This window comes from Dasypus novemcinctus, chromosome 28 (genome assembly GCF_030445035.2).
Source record: "Dasypus novemcinctus isolate mDasNov1 chromosome 28, mDasNov1.1.hap2, whole genome shotgun sequence".
Taxonomy (NCBI): Eukaryota; Metazoa; Chordata; class Mammalia; order Cingulata; family Dasypodidae; genus Dasypus; species Dasypus novemcinctus.
In genome coordinates, this window is record NC_080700.1 from 37,720,384 (window position 1) to 37,735,869 (window position 15,486).

The 15,486-nt window shown below is 37.8% G+C and overlaps 1 protein-coding gene and 1 long non-coding RNA gene across 4 annotated transcripts in view; one reads left to right on the forward strand and one right to left on the reverse strand.

Moving 5' to 3' along the window:
- RGS17 (regulator of G protein signaling 17) overlaps positions 1-15,486 on the reverse strand; it is a 142,231-nt gene that overhangs the window by 123,356 nt on the left and 3,389 nt on the right. The gene's annotated exons all lie outside the window — the stretch shown is intronic.
- Positions 1,910-15,486, forward strand: part of LOC139437807 (uncharacterized) — a 106,273-nt gene continuing 92,696 nt past the window's right edge. For both annotated transcript variants that reach the window (XR_011647725.1, XR_011647726.1), the window contains exon 1: positions 1,910-2,015. This is a non-coding gene — a long non-coding RNA (uncharacterized lncRNA). The remainder of the gene's footprint in view (positions 2,016-15,486) is intronic.

A 15,486-nucleotide genomic window follows, 5' to 3' on the forward strand; every position in this document is an offset into this window, starting at 1 on the left:
CTTCCCTGCCCTCAGCAACTACTGTCCACTTTCTCCAGATCAATACTATAGTTTCTTCTATTACTAGTCACAACAGTTCTATAGTAGAATACCAGTAAGTTCATTTTAATCCATATTTTATTCCTCCATCCTGTGGACCCTGGATTGGTGATGTTCACTCCACCTCTATATCGAGAGGGGGCTTAGATCCCACATGGTTGATGGATGCAATTCTCCTGCTTGCAGTTGTAGGCACTCTTGGCTCCCAGATATGGTGGTTGAAATTCCCATGACATTTTAATTGGATGTAGTCACCAGGCCTTTGTTACTCCCCTCATTTAGTCTCATTTATCTTAACTTCATGTACGAGTGAAAGGCCATTTATATACATAAACAATTTTTAATGGTTCATCATTTATGCTAAAATAGCACAAGATATATGTATTTGGTGAAACTTGATAGCGTCTGCTTTGCAAAGGATCCCAAATGCAGTTCCACAGCCCTAAAAATCAAAGACCAACCATATAAGCATCAAGGAGGTTTTGTTGTTTTGTTCAGATGATAAATCTGAACCTGCTAAAATTCGTGCCCAGCATATAGTAGGTGCTCAATAAATATTCGTTAAGTTCATTACATAAGCCAGACACAAGATTTTCATCATAAAAGCCTTTTATCCACAATTTTTCTCCAAAATCATTTGCCTCTCATTCCCGGTCAATTCTTCTAAAAGCCAAAAGCTGCGGAACATTAGAAACAGACAAACAACAGTAACCGGAAAACATTACACAAGATGGAGTTAGTTCATGTTTCGGGGCTTAAGAGATTTAGAGTCAGTTTTAACATCAATTTCTTCCTTTCATTTTTATTATGTGAACTTCAATTTCCAGTGTAGCTTCCTACTTTTGAACGACAATTCACTTATATGAAGGCCAAATAAGAGAATGAGAAATATGAACAAAGAACCTTGCTTTGTATTTGCATAGAAGGAGTGCTTTCCCAGTGAGGTCCTGAGACGGTTATTTTTTCTTTCAGTGTTCATTTCCAGTTTTTAAGAGTACTTTCTCACCTCTTAGAAAATATGGTTATTTGCTTATGCTCACTGCACAAAGGCAGCATATATTAGACGAGACATTGCTTTGTGGAACAATTTAACAAATTATAATTAGGAAAGTCTTTGTTTACTTTTTTTAAAAAAGCCCAACGTTTGGCTAATTAAGTAATACAGCTAGTGTTAGGATCAAAACTCCTCATTCAGCATACAAGGAAGACTCCATTGAATTTTTTTTTTATTCTGTCTTCCTCTAAAGTGAACATACTTTTAGTCATTTCAGTTGCTTCACAGGAAGCGGTTAGAGAAAACTAATTTGTAACGTTTGCCTGTCTATGAGTTAAATAACAGAGGTGAGGATATGAGGGAAAAGAGAACCCATTATTTTTGTGAACTCAGTTTGTAGGTGTCTTTTGAGCTTATTTCGCTCCTTGATTCTACAATCCCTTCTCAGGTCACAAGCTGGGGGAAAATCCACTGTCTCCCCGACTTCCACAATTGCACCCAGGAGCCTGAAGGCAAAGTCCCAAATGGTGACTCGTTAAACTTTCTTCCAAACACCACATCTAACCTAAAAAATAAACAAACAAAAAATCCAAAACATAAATATTATATACTGTTCCCAAATATCTTTCTTCATTTTGATAGATAACTATTTTGAAATGTATCATAAATGAGTAAAATTGGTGCTCCAGGAAATAACGTGGCATTTTCCCCCTGAACCTTCTCCTGGGATGATTTGCTTCTCACTGCCAAGTTCCGTTCCCTCTAAACCCTAAATAAATGTTTAAAGAAAGCTTCCCTTGGTTCTGCTACCCCCCTCAGGCTGCTGTGACCTCTCCTTTATTTACCAATTGGACTCATCTCTGTTCAGAGCACAATCTGTTTGGACTCCTAATCTGCCTCTCTCTCGCTCTCGCTACCTGGGTCCCAGTTCCTCTCCAGCTCTACTGAGTATCTCTCCCCTGGCACCTCTCCTTTTCGACAGGTATGTAAGTGACGTGGCTTCTATCTTAGACCAGGGGTTCTTAACCAGGGGTCCACGGACCCAAGATTTCGAGGGGTCCATGAGCTTGAATTGAAAAAAATCAACTTATAATCTTTATTTCCTCTGATCTCCGATGTTGAGTGCTGTAAAACTATCTGCCGCTACATTCGGAGAAGGGGTCTGTGGTTTTCACCTGACTGGCAAAGGGATCCGTGGAATAAAAAAGATCAAGAATGCCTGCTTTAGACAATCTTGGTGCATTACTACTGCCAACACATACACACATCTTAACACAATAGGGGTTTTACTGTCAGATATCAGGAGTAGTCATAAAAAGAGATATACCTATTGGCTAAATACTCTTTTTTAATTTCTATTTTTTATTGTCTTTTTTTTAAAGATAAATGGATCCCACAAACCATTTTTTAAAAAATTAAGATGTATAAAATTCTCATTACATTTTTAAAATTTATTTATTTTTATTAAATTGTCTTTTTCTAAAGATACATAGATCACAATTAAGATACATGGATCACACAAAATGTTACATGAAAAAATATAAGAGGTTCCCACATGCCCCACTCCCCACCCACCCCCACTCCTCCTTCCCACATCAACAGCTTCTTTCATTAGTATGGTACATTCATTGCATTTGGTGAATACATGTTGGAGCACTGCTGCACCACATGGATTATAGTTTACATTGTAGTTTACACTCTCCCCAAGTCCATTCAGTGGGTTATGGCAGGATGTACAATGTCCTGCAACTGTCCCTGCAATATCATTCAGGACAAATCCAAGTCCCAAAAATGTTCCCCACCTCACCCCTCTTCTTCCCTCTCCCTGCCCTCAGCAACTCCCATGGCCACTGTCTCCACATCAATGACACAATTTCTTCCATTGCTAGAGTCACAATAGTCTATAGTAGAATACCAGCAAGTCCACTCTAATCCATATTTTATCCCTCCATCCTGAGGACCCTGGGATGGTGATGTCCACTCCACCTCTACTCTTAGAAAGATCCTGCAACATCATTTATGCTAAAATAGTGTAAGATATTTTTTGGAAAGATAGTCTCCAAAATTTAAGTAGGTGATAATAAACGATCTTATCAGGAGCTTGCCACAGTGTCGGGTTCTTTTTATTCTTCCTATTTCGGCTCCACCCGAGAAACATGAATCAAGGAATACCTATGACCTTGCCGTTCATATATATTTTAGTTTGCTAGAGGCTGCCAAAAGCAATATACCAAAAATAGGTTTGCTTTGACAGTGGAAATTTATTTGCTTGCAAGCTTACAGTTCCGAGGCTGAGGAAGGTTTCCGAATCAAGGTACCACCAGGTGATGCTTTATCCCAGAAGACGAGCTGCTGGTGCTCCTGGGCTCCTCTGTCACATGGCAGGGCACATGGCGGTGCCTGCTGGGCTCTGCCTTCTTTTCTGCTTCTGTGGCGGTCTCCCTCAGCTTCTGTAGGTTTCTCTCTGCTTCTGTGGGTTTCTCTCTGTCTCTCTCTCTCTCCATATACATCCAGTTTAAAAAGGACTCCAGTAAAAGGATTAAGATCCACCCTGCAGCATGCCCTACAGAACTAATTTAATCAAAAGGTCCAACATGCAATAGGTTCACACCCACAGGAAAGGATTAGCTTTAAGGACATGATTTTCCAAGGGTCCATAAAAGCCTCAAGCCACCACAATTTAGTAAATACCCTGGATCCTTATGGGTAGACAGAAAAATGTACAGAGGACCTGTGTTCTTCTCTCAAACCCCAGTGTTCTTAAATTTCCCAGGAAAAAATTGTGTTGCTGTCATCATCGTCGTCATCGTCATCATCTTCTGAGCCTACACTGTAAGGAGAACTTACTCCATTTCCAGTACTGCCATGGCATTGAGTTATCACATCAGCACTGAGCTGAGTCCTTCCCACGTGCAAAGCATGCATTCCTTCAACGCAGTGCACACCTACTGCTGCTAGCATTGTTCTAAGCACTAGCTTGCAGGGGGAGAGCGAGTGATAATAAGAGAATCAACAGCAGTAAATGGCATGAATTAAATAGAACAGATTAGTGTGTCCGACGATGGGAGGGACAAAGAAGGGGCATTAGGAAGGAAGGCCAGCTATGGTCTCTCTGAAAATGTGACATTTGCACTGAAACATGAATGATGAGAAAGATCAGAGAGAGAGTGTGTGCTTTCGAGGAAGAGGAAACAGGAAGTGCTAGGGATCTGAGGCTATGAGGAGGTAGGTACCCTCTTTCCCTTTGTTCCCAGAAGGTCCCTGTTATTTCCCTCATGTATATCCTCCTCCCTTTTGCTCTCCCATGCTGATCCGTTCAGACTCAGGGGTATTCAGATGTCCAACCAGTCCCTGCCCACAAGAAGTATCTCTGCCCTACTGGCTTTTGTAGACCTCATCTTGACCTACACACTTGACCTGTAGGGGCTTGTGGTTTCTTATTTTTATTTTGTTTCCTCTTCATTGCCTTGTGTGAAACTACTTCAGTTGAAGCTGCCTCAAACCTTTTGGATATAGGTTAAGTATAAATCTTTAATCACAAGTGCTTTCTAGACAATCACAAGGAACTCCCTCATTGCAAAATCTAGTGCATCTTCTTGGTCCTCTTCTTCTCTGCTTCACGGCACAGCACAGCTGCTCTTCCTTCTTAAGCCTGTCTCTCTCTGCCCACCCTGTTTCAAAGAGCAATATAAATATGAATGAAATTTGTTAAAAACATCTCGACTTCTTTGGTTTCATGGAATACTAAAGTATGTTCACTCTCTTTTTAACACTTTATTTTCATCCTTTTATTTTAGTTTCCTTCTTTTCCTACAAGCCCATTAAATGCAGGTATACTCACAAATCTCTTCTAAAGTTTCATCCACTCTCTGCATTTTTCCTTTGATAATCCTCTCCCATTGTCACCTCTGTGTAAAAGATTTCCAAATTTTATTTCTAGCTCCAGGTCTTTTCCTGAGTTTGTATTCCAAACTGCCAGGACCTGGATTTAAATCTCATAGTTAGAATGAATCCTTACAGTTCATTTTACCCTTCCAATCTTAAAATCTTCTCTGAAGCATCTCTGCCAATTGTATGTCCATCTTATACTCTCCCAGTGAAAGGAAACTCACCACCTCTCAAAGTAATCCATCTTTCTATTGCCAGTCTTGACTGCTACTAAGTTATTTCCAATAGAATGGCAAAATCTCTCATATGACATGTGTCCACTGGTTCTAATCCTGTTCCTAAGAGGAACAATAAAGGTTCAGATGCATGAATGCCAAATGCGTGCCAGGGCTTTGCACATATTATCTCTTTACAACCCTGCCACGTGATTGGGTTCATTATTTCCATTACATCATTGGGACAATTATAATTAGTCTTATCACTTCATATGGCTCTTCTCCAAATGATGAAACACAAATATTCTCCAGGGGAATCTTCTTCATTCCAGATAACGAATCCCTCCAATCACTTCTCACCTGAGTTAATCTTATTTTTGTAAGTTAATTTCACCATACATATTGCTAACTATAGTGTCCAGAACTGAATCCAAAATAACATTCCAGTTGTGATTTGAATATTCAGAATAGAACTGTCACCAACCTCATTCTAGATACCGTATGCCTCTAATGACATAGCTTAAGATCATACTTATTGCTTCCTAATGAATCATCTAATATCCTTGAGGCTTTTTTTTTTAATCTGTAACACAAAACTTGTCATTTTAACCATTTTTAATGGTACAAGTCAGTAGAATGAATTACATTCACAAAGATGTACATCTACTACCACTATCTATTTCCAAAAGTTTTCATCAACCCAAACAGAAACTCTGCATCCACTAAGCATTAACTCCCCATTCCTAATCCCTCCATCTCCCAGTAATCTCTAACTTAGCTTTCTGTCTTTGTGAATTTGCTCATTCTCCATATTTACATAAATATTGTCATACAATATTGGTCCTTTTGTGCCTGATGTATTTCAGTCAACATGATATCTTCAAGGTTCATCCATGTAGTAGCTTGAATGAGAACCTCATTCCTTTTTATGAATGAATAATATTCCATTGTATGGGTATACCATATTTTGTTTTGCCATTCATCTGTTCATGGACAGTTGGGTTGTTTCCATCTACGTCTATTGTGAATAATGCTGCTGTCAACACTGGGATACTAGTATCTGTTTGAGTTCCTGCTTTCAATTTCTTTGGGTATATACCTAGAAGTGAATTGCTGGGATATATGTTAGCTGTATGTTTAACTTTTTCAGGTACTACCATATAGCAGCCGTACCATTTTACATTCCTACTAGCTATGCATGAGGGTTCCAATTTCTCCAAGTCCTTGTTATTTTCCATTTTTTCCTCATTACAGCCATTCTAGTAAGTGAGAAATTGTATACCATTATGGTTTTGATTTGATTTGCATTTCCCTAATGACTACTGATGTTGAGCATCTTTTGATAAGTTTATTGGCCATTTGTATATGTCCTCTGGGGAAATGTCTATTCAAGTCCTTTGCTCATTTTAAAAATTGAGTTGTCTTTTTGTTGTTGAGTTGTAAGAGTTCTTTATATATTTTGAATATTAAACCTTTATCAGATACATGATTTACAAATATTTCCACCCATTCTGGGGGTTGTCCTTTCACCAAATGTTTCCTCCCATTCTGGGCATTGTTTTTTCACTCTCTTGATAGTGTTCTTAGATGTGCAAAAGTATTTAATTTTAATGAAGTCAATTTTATCTATTTCTTTTTTGTTGCCTGTAATTTTAGTGTCATAATTAAGAAACGAGTGCCAAATCATACAGATTTTCCCCTATGTTTTCTTCTAGGTTTTATGGTTTTACCTCTTAAGTTTAGGCCTTGGATCCATTTTGTATCCCTGAGGATTTTTTAATCAACTGCCTGCTAAACATCTGAGAGATATGTCAGATAATTATTTCTTGAACTGAGCTCAATTTATTTCCTTCCTACCTCTTCCTCATTTTGGTTTCTCCATGTCTTAATGGTTCCCAGGCACACGGACTCAAAGCCTTTACATCAGCTCTAAAGCTCCTTTTACTCCTTCTAAATCCCATTGGTGACCAAGTCGAGAGGCCGTGAGTCTAACATGTTCTCACATCATTCCATTGGCTTAGGGGGTCCTTGAATTGTTTCCCAATTCAGGCTGTGTTTTCTGTCACCTAGACAGCTGAAGTCACGCTTCTACTTCCTTTCTCCTCTCCACTGCGTAGACCTGATCGTGTTCCATTCCAAAGCATGGCTCTCAGCCTGTAACTCTTCCATTTAGATAGCTTCAATAATGCCTCTTTGTCTATCGAGGGAAAATTCAAACTTGTTCCTTTGGTATGAACACCTTCCTTTCTGGCTTAATCGTCCTGAGATTTCCTACGTGTACTGTGTAAAAAATGTCACCACCCCTACAAAACTTTTGCCAAATCCCAGTCTGGCCATCTACAGTGATTGCCAAGCTCCCATGTCCCCACAGCATTTTATTTCTCTCCTAGATTCTAATGGTCATAGACATTTACGTATGTACCTTCTCTTTCTAACCAACCTGTAGGTTCCCTGAGCAGAGATTATGGCTTATTTAATTTTCCTATTCCTAGTTAGAGAGGAGAGATCCAACTACACGGTGCACTATTTAAGAACAAGGAGGCAGGGAACACAGCGGTGACAGTGCTAACTGGCTGACCCTAATCTAAAGCAGACCCTTGGAAACTCAGACCCACACAGGCCATATGTACTGATGCACCAAAATCTCTCTGTTCCCATGATGTCTGCCTGTCTCTAACTCAGCTTTTCAGCATTCACCGCTGAGCTCTAGTCTCAAGTACATGACTTCTGCCTTAGTCTCCCAAGGCTCAGCACCACAAACCGGGTGGCTTCAAACAACAGAATTTATTCCTGCATGGTTCTGGAGGCTGGGAAGCCGGAAGACCCTGGCAGAGCCCTGCTCCCTCCAAAGCCTGCAGGGAAGAATCTGCCCCTTGCCGCTCTCTGGCTTCTACTGGTGGTCACCAAATCCTTGCGCTTCACCCCCGCCTCAGTTGTCAGTCACATGGCCCGTCTTCTTTCCCTCTCTGTCCAAATTCCCTCATTTTTTCAAGGGTACCAGTTAGATCAGCTTAGGACCTGGGCTTACGACTCCAACATGTCTTTTTGGGTTACACAATTCAACCTCCTTCTTTTTCCCTGAGCTCTTCCCAGACTAGAACTCTCTTGGGGTTGGTGATCAGCTGCAAGCACATTTGGGAGCCAAAGCTGATTTTTGGTTATAATAGGCTGTTTCATGGAATAACTGCTTTTAGTGATTCTGCTAAACCATAAACCCACATTCCCTTCAAGATACTCCCATGGCAATGAGCAGACAAGCTTTTCCAAGCACCCTTGTCACTTCCTGAAGTCTTAAGTATTTTAGACATTAGGTCATTGCACTGGTCTGTTGTTAGGAAAAAAAAAAAAAAAAAAACTTCACAAAAACCTTTAGCCTGTGTTGCATTTATTCATTGCTGATATTTTAAAGCAAAACAAAAAATCTTTATATAACAAAAATATAATTGATGGACTTAGGAGTATTTGTACTTGAGAAAAATCTGGAGCAGATTTATAGCAATGTGATTGAATTTTGGTATCATCTACAAGAATTTTTAATTATTTAAATAACCTATATCAGCCAAAAAAAAGTGGTTATTTTTCCCCCTGGAATTCACATTTATGTAATGAAATTGTATCTCATGAAATACCACTTGCATTACTCAGAAATTCAATGAAATTACTGAATTAATGAAAAAAAATTACCTTCTCAAGATTAGGTCACATGAATTCACAGAGCTAGAGGTAGTTACATAACACAGCACAGTTATATAATAATGTATTCTGTGGTATTATACTTTAAGATATAACAAGTTTTTAGCTAATATTATTGTTTTTCTATCCTAGCCTCCTGGTTTTTCCTTTCTTTTCCTTCTTATTGCATTGGTAATTCCCTTGTATCTTTTCATGTCAGTTTCCCACTACAAACCACAAATGAAAAAGGGAAATACACACAATCATATTTTTAATATATTAAAATTGGAAACAATTCCAACATATAAGGATTTCTCCATCTCTTGGTTTTCAGTAGTAAAAATGATATATAAATATATCTTTCAACCAAACCTATCATTTATATGAATCAAAGTGGATTTACTAGAGGTAATTTAGCCTAAACTGTTTCTACAACAGTAAAATTGAGATTACTGGACATGAGCAGGTGAAGAAAGCATGAGCTCTAATAGCCTGAGTCAAAATTACCAGTATTATTTACTTATAGACTAGCACAAAAATATGAGTCAGGCCAATTTATCCCTGACTACCAGAAGCAAATAAAACAGCAGGGTTTTCTCTGAGAGATTTAACATGCGAGTTCTTGATATGTTTTTAAATTTCAGGCAAAAATAACAGTAAACATCTATTTTTCTGTAAGGTGTTAGGTGTACGAAAATAATTGATACTCCTACCTCCTCAATTGATAATAATGATAATAATAATAATAATAATAATAATAGAGGAAAATCAAATGTCAAGCTTCACCCAAACAGTAGGTGGGGAAGATTTTACTCCAATTCACACTGGAGTATTTACATTTTGTACTCCAGTTCACAATATGGCATTCATTTAGTCATAACAGCCTGTAAATTATATAGGTCATTTTATTGCTTTATAGAATGTCCATGCATTAGTGCCCTCATATAAGCTACTCCTTTTTCCTTTGCTTTTATCTGGTGAGCCTTGATGATACTAATCTTCCTGGTCACAGGTAAAATGCCATATGGTAGGGCCAAGTAGAAGTAAATTGAGAAAGAAATAGGTTCAAAACTCAAATTAGCACATATGGTTACTTATTAACAGCCCAGTTAAAGACTGAATGACAAGCAAGTTAAATTTAGTGTCTTAAATGAGGGTTTAGCTTAGTCCAAGCTAATTCATTCATAATGTCAATGTCTTTCATTACTGTAGATAGGCAAATTGACTATATTAAAGACATTTTGCTAGGAAGAATTTGAAGTCTTTACCTTTATTTTATAAATGGTATCAAATCTCCCTAGACCGGAATAAACCTGGCTTCTAGACTTAGAAACCAAATTGCCTTAGTGATTTCAACGGACCAATGATGAAGACAGTTTTGTTTCTCCAAAATCAAATTTTTCTTTAATCTGAAAACAAATATTCTGGATTTCTGGTGAATATGCTATATTACAAAAGGTTATTATAAGTCAAGTGAGAAATGTATAATAGTAAGTTATTGCCTGGAAAATGTGGATCCTGTGGAAGTGTGGTCATATCACTCTGTCTCTTTGTGCTCACCCTCTGCACACCAACTTTTTAATATACCTTAAATTACATTACCTTGTTGACCACACAAGGGAGGCTTCAAGTGGGGGGAAAAGAGGAGAGGACAGACGGATGTTGACATTTTCTTTAGTGTAATAATGGAGAAATGGTGGGGGGCTGGGTGCGTTGAAAAAGAGGGCTAATCCTCAAACCTTTTCTTGTTTTGCTGTGGTGGTAAAATTACCCACAACCAGAGCCACTTTTCTGTTTTTCCTGTCCCCTTATCTCTGAGCCTCTGCTTAGCAGTTTATCTGCACTTGGTAGAAGACTCTAAACTGTGAGGTCCATTCGCCAAAACGGCTAAACCCTAAGGAGATCCTTGCTCCTTGCTCCACATTGTATTTCATTCTGACTTATAAACTTAGAATGCCCATTGCTCACCAGATAAAGGCAACACAATAAGTTGAAGAGGTTTATATGTGAACTTCTTATGGAAAGGGGATAATGCTTGGTTAATCTTTGTATTCAAAAATCCTACTGGAGAGCCTGGTACACAGTAGGTGCTCAAAAATGTTTGTGAATGGACAAATATTCACCTACATGGTTCTTTAAACAGGCTGCTTAGGAAAGGACAACCCTCAGAGCAAACTCATGAGAACCAACTTCCACATCTATAAGGACCCAAGTTAAGACAACTACTGGTGAGAAATGAAAAGGCCTTCAAGCACAATCATCTGTACAAGTTTTCTTGTAGTTATTTTAATTATTTAATGTAGCACAGTAGGTATACTTGCATAGTGACTGCCAATTTATGAAGCATTTCCATGGACATAATTTCATGTAATCCTACAATGGGCTGATACATACTTACTGTCTTCAATTTTACAGATAATGATACTAAGGGTCAAAGAGTCTAGGGCAAATCCCTGGTTATTTGAATCTAAAACTTGGGCACTGTTTACCAAATTACATTCTTGGCTTTTAAAGTCTCTTTCTTTTAAGGACAATTTGCCACATGCATTTTCCACACCCTCTAAATTAAATCATATAGAAGGTTGCCTTTCCTATAGCAAACTTGTTGATACTGATTAACTGAAGCCTGAGAAAAATAGAAAAGTTGGGGAAACAGGATGCAGTGGACATGGTAGGATCTTCCTCGAGTTAAAATAAACTCATAAAATCTCTGGATTAAATAAGCTTTCATAGTATACAAAAAAGCATGCCTTTCATTGAGACTATAAATAAGTGCAGAAAATATCATCAAATTTCACAAAGGAATTTTCCCTGGATTTGATTCACTATGCATGAAGGACAACCTGAGATAATTGAAGAAATGAAATAAACACCTACTCATTTCATTTATGCCATAATATCCCCAGGGGTTGTTTCTGTTTTATTGTAACACCACAGCCCTAGATTTATAATGTGTGTGTTTCAATAGTCAATGAGCAGTACTGTGAAATGCCTGTAACCCAATATAAGGAAGTAAATATTTGCTTCGTGAACCACACTCATTGTCTATCATAAAATTTTATTTATTGACACCAGGATATTTTAAAAATCTCACACACAATATTAAAGAAATTCAGAGAGATTTTAGATTTTTATCACTCGAGCTAGAATTATGTGCATGATGTACTTTTAGAATTTGATGGAAAATCCACACATCTAGTAAATACTAGAGTAAGAATCTGAATCCAGTTCGCTTTGAAACAAGATCATATTTCCCACCACAGGTTCATTCTGGATTCTAGGTAGATTGATTTTGAATTACAGAGATTTTGCTATATTTGATAAAGATGAACCACCAATAATGATTAAAGTTTATACTTTCTAAGTAGTTTAATATTTAAAGAACTTTATAGATTTTTCCAAACTAAATACTTATGCTTTTGACTACTAATGTTTCAAAAGTCATTGAATTTAAAAAGCCAAAACCAGGTACTTAAACTTAAAAACCACAGAATCTTATGAAATGAAACATTACAAATCAGAACCCATTAAGAAAATAGATTAGATTCTCATCTCTTGAATATCAAAATCTCATCTATGGCTTAAAAACATGAGATAGAAGAGAATTCTTATATGATACAGGTTTTAAAAAATATATATATTTTAATTTATTTTTAAAAGATACTTAGTTTACATAAAATGTTACATTAAAAAATACATAAGGGATTCCCATATGCCCGCCTCCCCATATCTCCCACTTTTCCCCACTTTAACAACTTCTTTCATTAGTGTGGTATATTCATTGCAATTGATGAACACGTTTGGAGCATTGCCACTAAGCAGGGATTAGAGTTTACATTGTAGTTTATACTCTCTCCCACCCAATTCTGTAGGTTATGGCAGGACATATTGATACGATTTTATAATTAAATTTAATTCATTTCAATCTGATGAAAATTTCAATTAATGCCCTGTAGGACTTCTATCCACTTCTCTCTTTCCTTTCAATTCCATTTATACCTTGAAAATCCACAAGCCTTCCTGTAACATTGGCAGTCAATAATGATCACCCAGTACGATCCATGAAACAAACTTCTCATAATAAGGTTTTGTGTGCACAGAGCTCAAACAGAAAAGTGACAGATCCCCAATTGTCTACTGATTCTGGGCAGGTTTGAAAGTCCAGGTAGGATGGCTGTGTCCCATGGACACTGTGACAGCAGAGCTTGAACCTGGCCCCACGGTATTTCACTAAAGTCTTTGCCACTAAGCCCTTCCTTTTCTTGTCTTGAATTGCCTTTTATTTTTTAAATAAAGCACTCAACTAAATAACAAAAACCCACCAGAATAATGATGGAAAATGGGCAAAAGACCAGAAAAAGCCATTCTCAAGGACAAAAAAAGTGCCTACAAGCAAGTAAAAAATTAATTCGCCTTACTAGTAACCAAAGAAATGAAAGTTTGGAATATATCATTTTCACACATCAGGTTAGCAAAGATTTAAAGATCTTTTTAAAAAATTCACATCACGTTGGTGCGAATGAGATGTTCGAAGCATCTGGCCTAAAGGAAAAAAATACATACACATATGCATACAAAAATCTAGGCATAAGGATGTACATCAGTTAAAACAGCAAAATATTGTAAATAACCTAAAAGTCCAAAAATAAAGGAATGTCTAAATAAAGATATATCCATAAACCGAACTACTTTTCAGTCACTAAATTGTGTTAAATATTAATCTTAATTTCTTGAGAAATAGCAACAAAGTAATGTTAATTTTAAAAAGTTAGGATGAAGATCTACAATATGCTTTCAATTCTTTTTAGAAATAGTCCATTTATGTGTAGGAAATGGACTGGTGGTAAAGTGCTCTATGTTCTTAATATCAATTTTTTGACATTGGGAAAATTATGACTTCTCAGTATATGCCAGGTACTCCTGTTCTGCATTTTATATTCATTGCTCCATATTTATGCTTGCAACTACACTAGGAGGTAGATTTTAAAAATATATATTTTTATTACAGAAGTTGTAAACTTACAAAACAATCACGCCCATGTGTAGAATTCCCATACAACATCCCTTCACCAAGACACCACACTGTGATGGAACATTTGTTACAGATTATGAGATAATATCATCAGACTATTACCACTAACTATGGTCCATAGCGTATGTTTGGCATATTTATTTCCATATCCCCCTATTATTACCACTGTACATCTTTGGCATTGATGTAAGAATATTACAGTATTGCTGTTAACTATAATCCATAGGTTACATTAATTGTATTTTTCCCATGGGTTTCCACATTCCCACCACCCTGCAATAGTGACATATATTCCTGCTTGATCACAGAAGGATATCCTTGCATGCACAGTTCTCATTCACCTCTGTGTTCACTTTGTCATTCGGGCCCTAGATTATTCTCTAACTTTCTTTCAATTGACATTTACATCCCCAGGCTACTCTTTTCAGCCACGATCCCATTTATGAACCCGTTGCTACTCACTATAATGTGTTACCATCAACTCTGCCCATTCCCACACGTTTACAATCAAGTTAATGAAAACTTCTACATACATTAAGCATTAGTACTCCTTCATAGCCCTGGAGGTAGATTTTTTTTAAGATTTTATTTATTTATTTCTCTCCCCTCCTCCCCCAGTTGTCTGTTCTCTGTGTCCATTTGCTGCGTCATCTTCTTTGTCCGCTTCAGTTGTTGTCAGTGGCACGGGAATCTGTGTTTCTTTTTGTTGCATCATCTTGCTGTGTCAGCTCTCCGTGTGTGCGGCATCATTCCTGGGCAGGCTGCACTTTCTTTCGCACTGGGCGGCTCTCCTTACAGGGTGCACGCCTTGTGCGTGAGGTTCCCCTACGTGGGGGACACCCCTACGTGGCACGGCACTCCTTGCGTGCATCAGCACTGTGCATGGGCCAGCTGCACACGGGTCAAGGAGGCCTGGGGTTTGAACCGCGGACCTCCCATGTGGTAGACGGACGCCCTAACCACTGGGCCAAGTCCGCTTCCCCTGGAGGTAGATTTTTTTCTACCTATTGCATATCTGTGGAAATTGAGGTCTGGGCCAGTAAGTAACTTGTCCAAAATGACAGTCATTAAATGAAAGATCCAGGACACAAGTTGAAGTCAGCTTGACCCAAAGTTCATGTTCATGCCTGCCCACAGGTAATTTTCATTTTCTGCTTCACATTTTTCTCTGTTTTCTGGATTACCCAAAATAAACATAAATTGCTTTTATAATTTGGAAACAAATCAACAATGCAAATGTTGTATTAAAAACATATACTCACAAAGGGGCAATTCTAAGAGTTCCTTCCTCTAAAGATATAAGACCAAGAATGTGATCTTGAGGATCTCAAACTAATGTACTTGGTGAAGTACATGAGAGGTCTTTTAAAAAGTGCAATCCTGCCTCTTGAAAGACTTTTATGGGCCATGTCAATTTTTCAAAATCTCTTCATTTAAGAAATAGCTATTTAACACTTGCCTAGGTAATGGTTCAATAGCATGAATGGCATCAAAATGACTTTCCTTGGCAGTTAGGAAAGTGTCCTTTGGAGAAGCAGTGGTGATGGGGAGTGACAAGAGAAGACGGGAGCACACATTAATCTAACATTAGAACGCCTGGCTACTTATACCAAAGGTCGGTTGGTTTGTTTAAAACTTTCCATAGA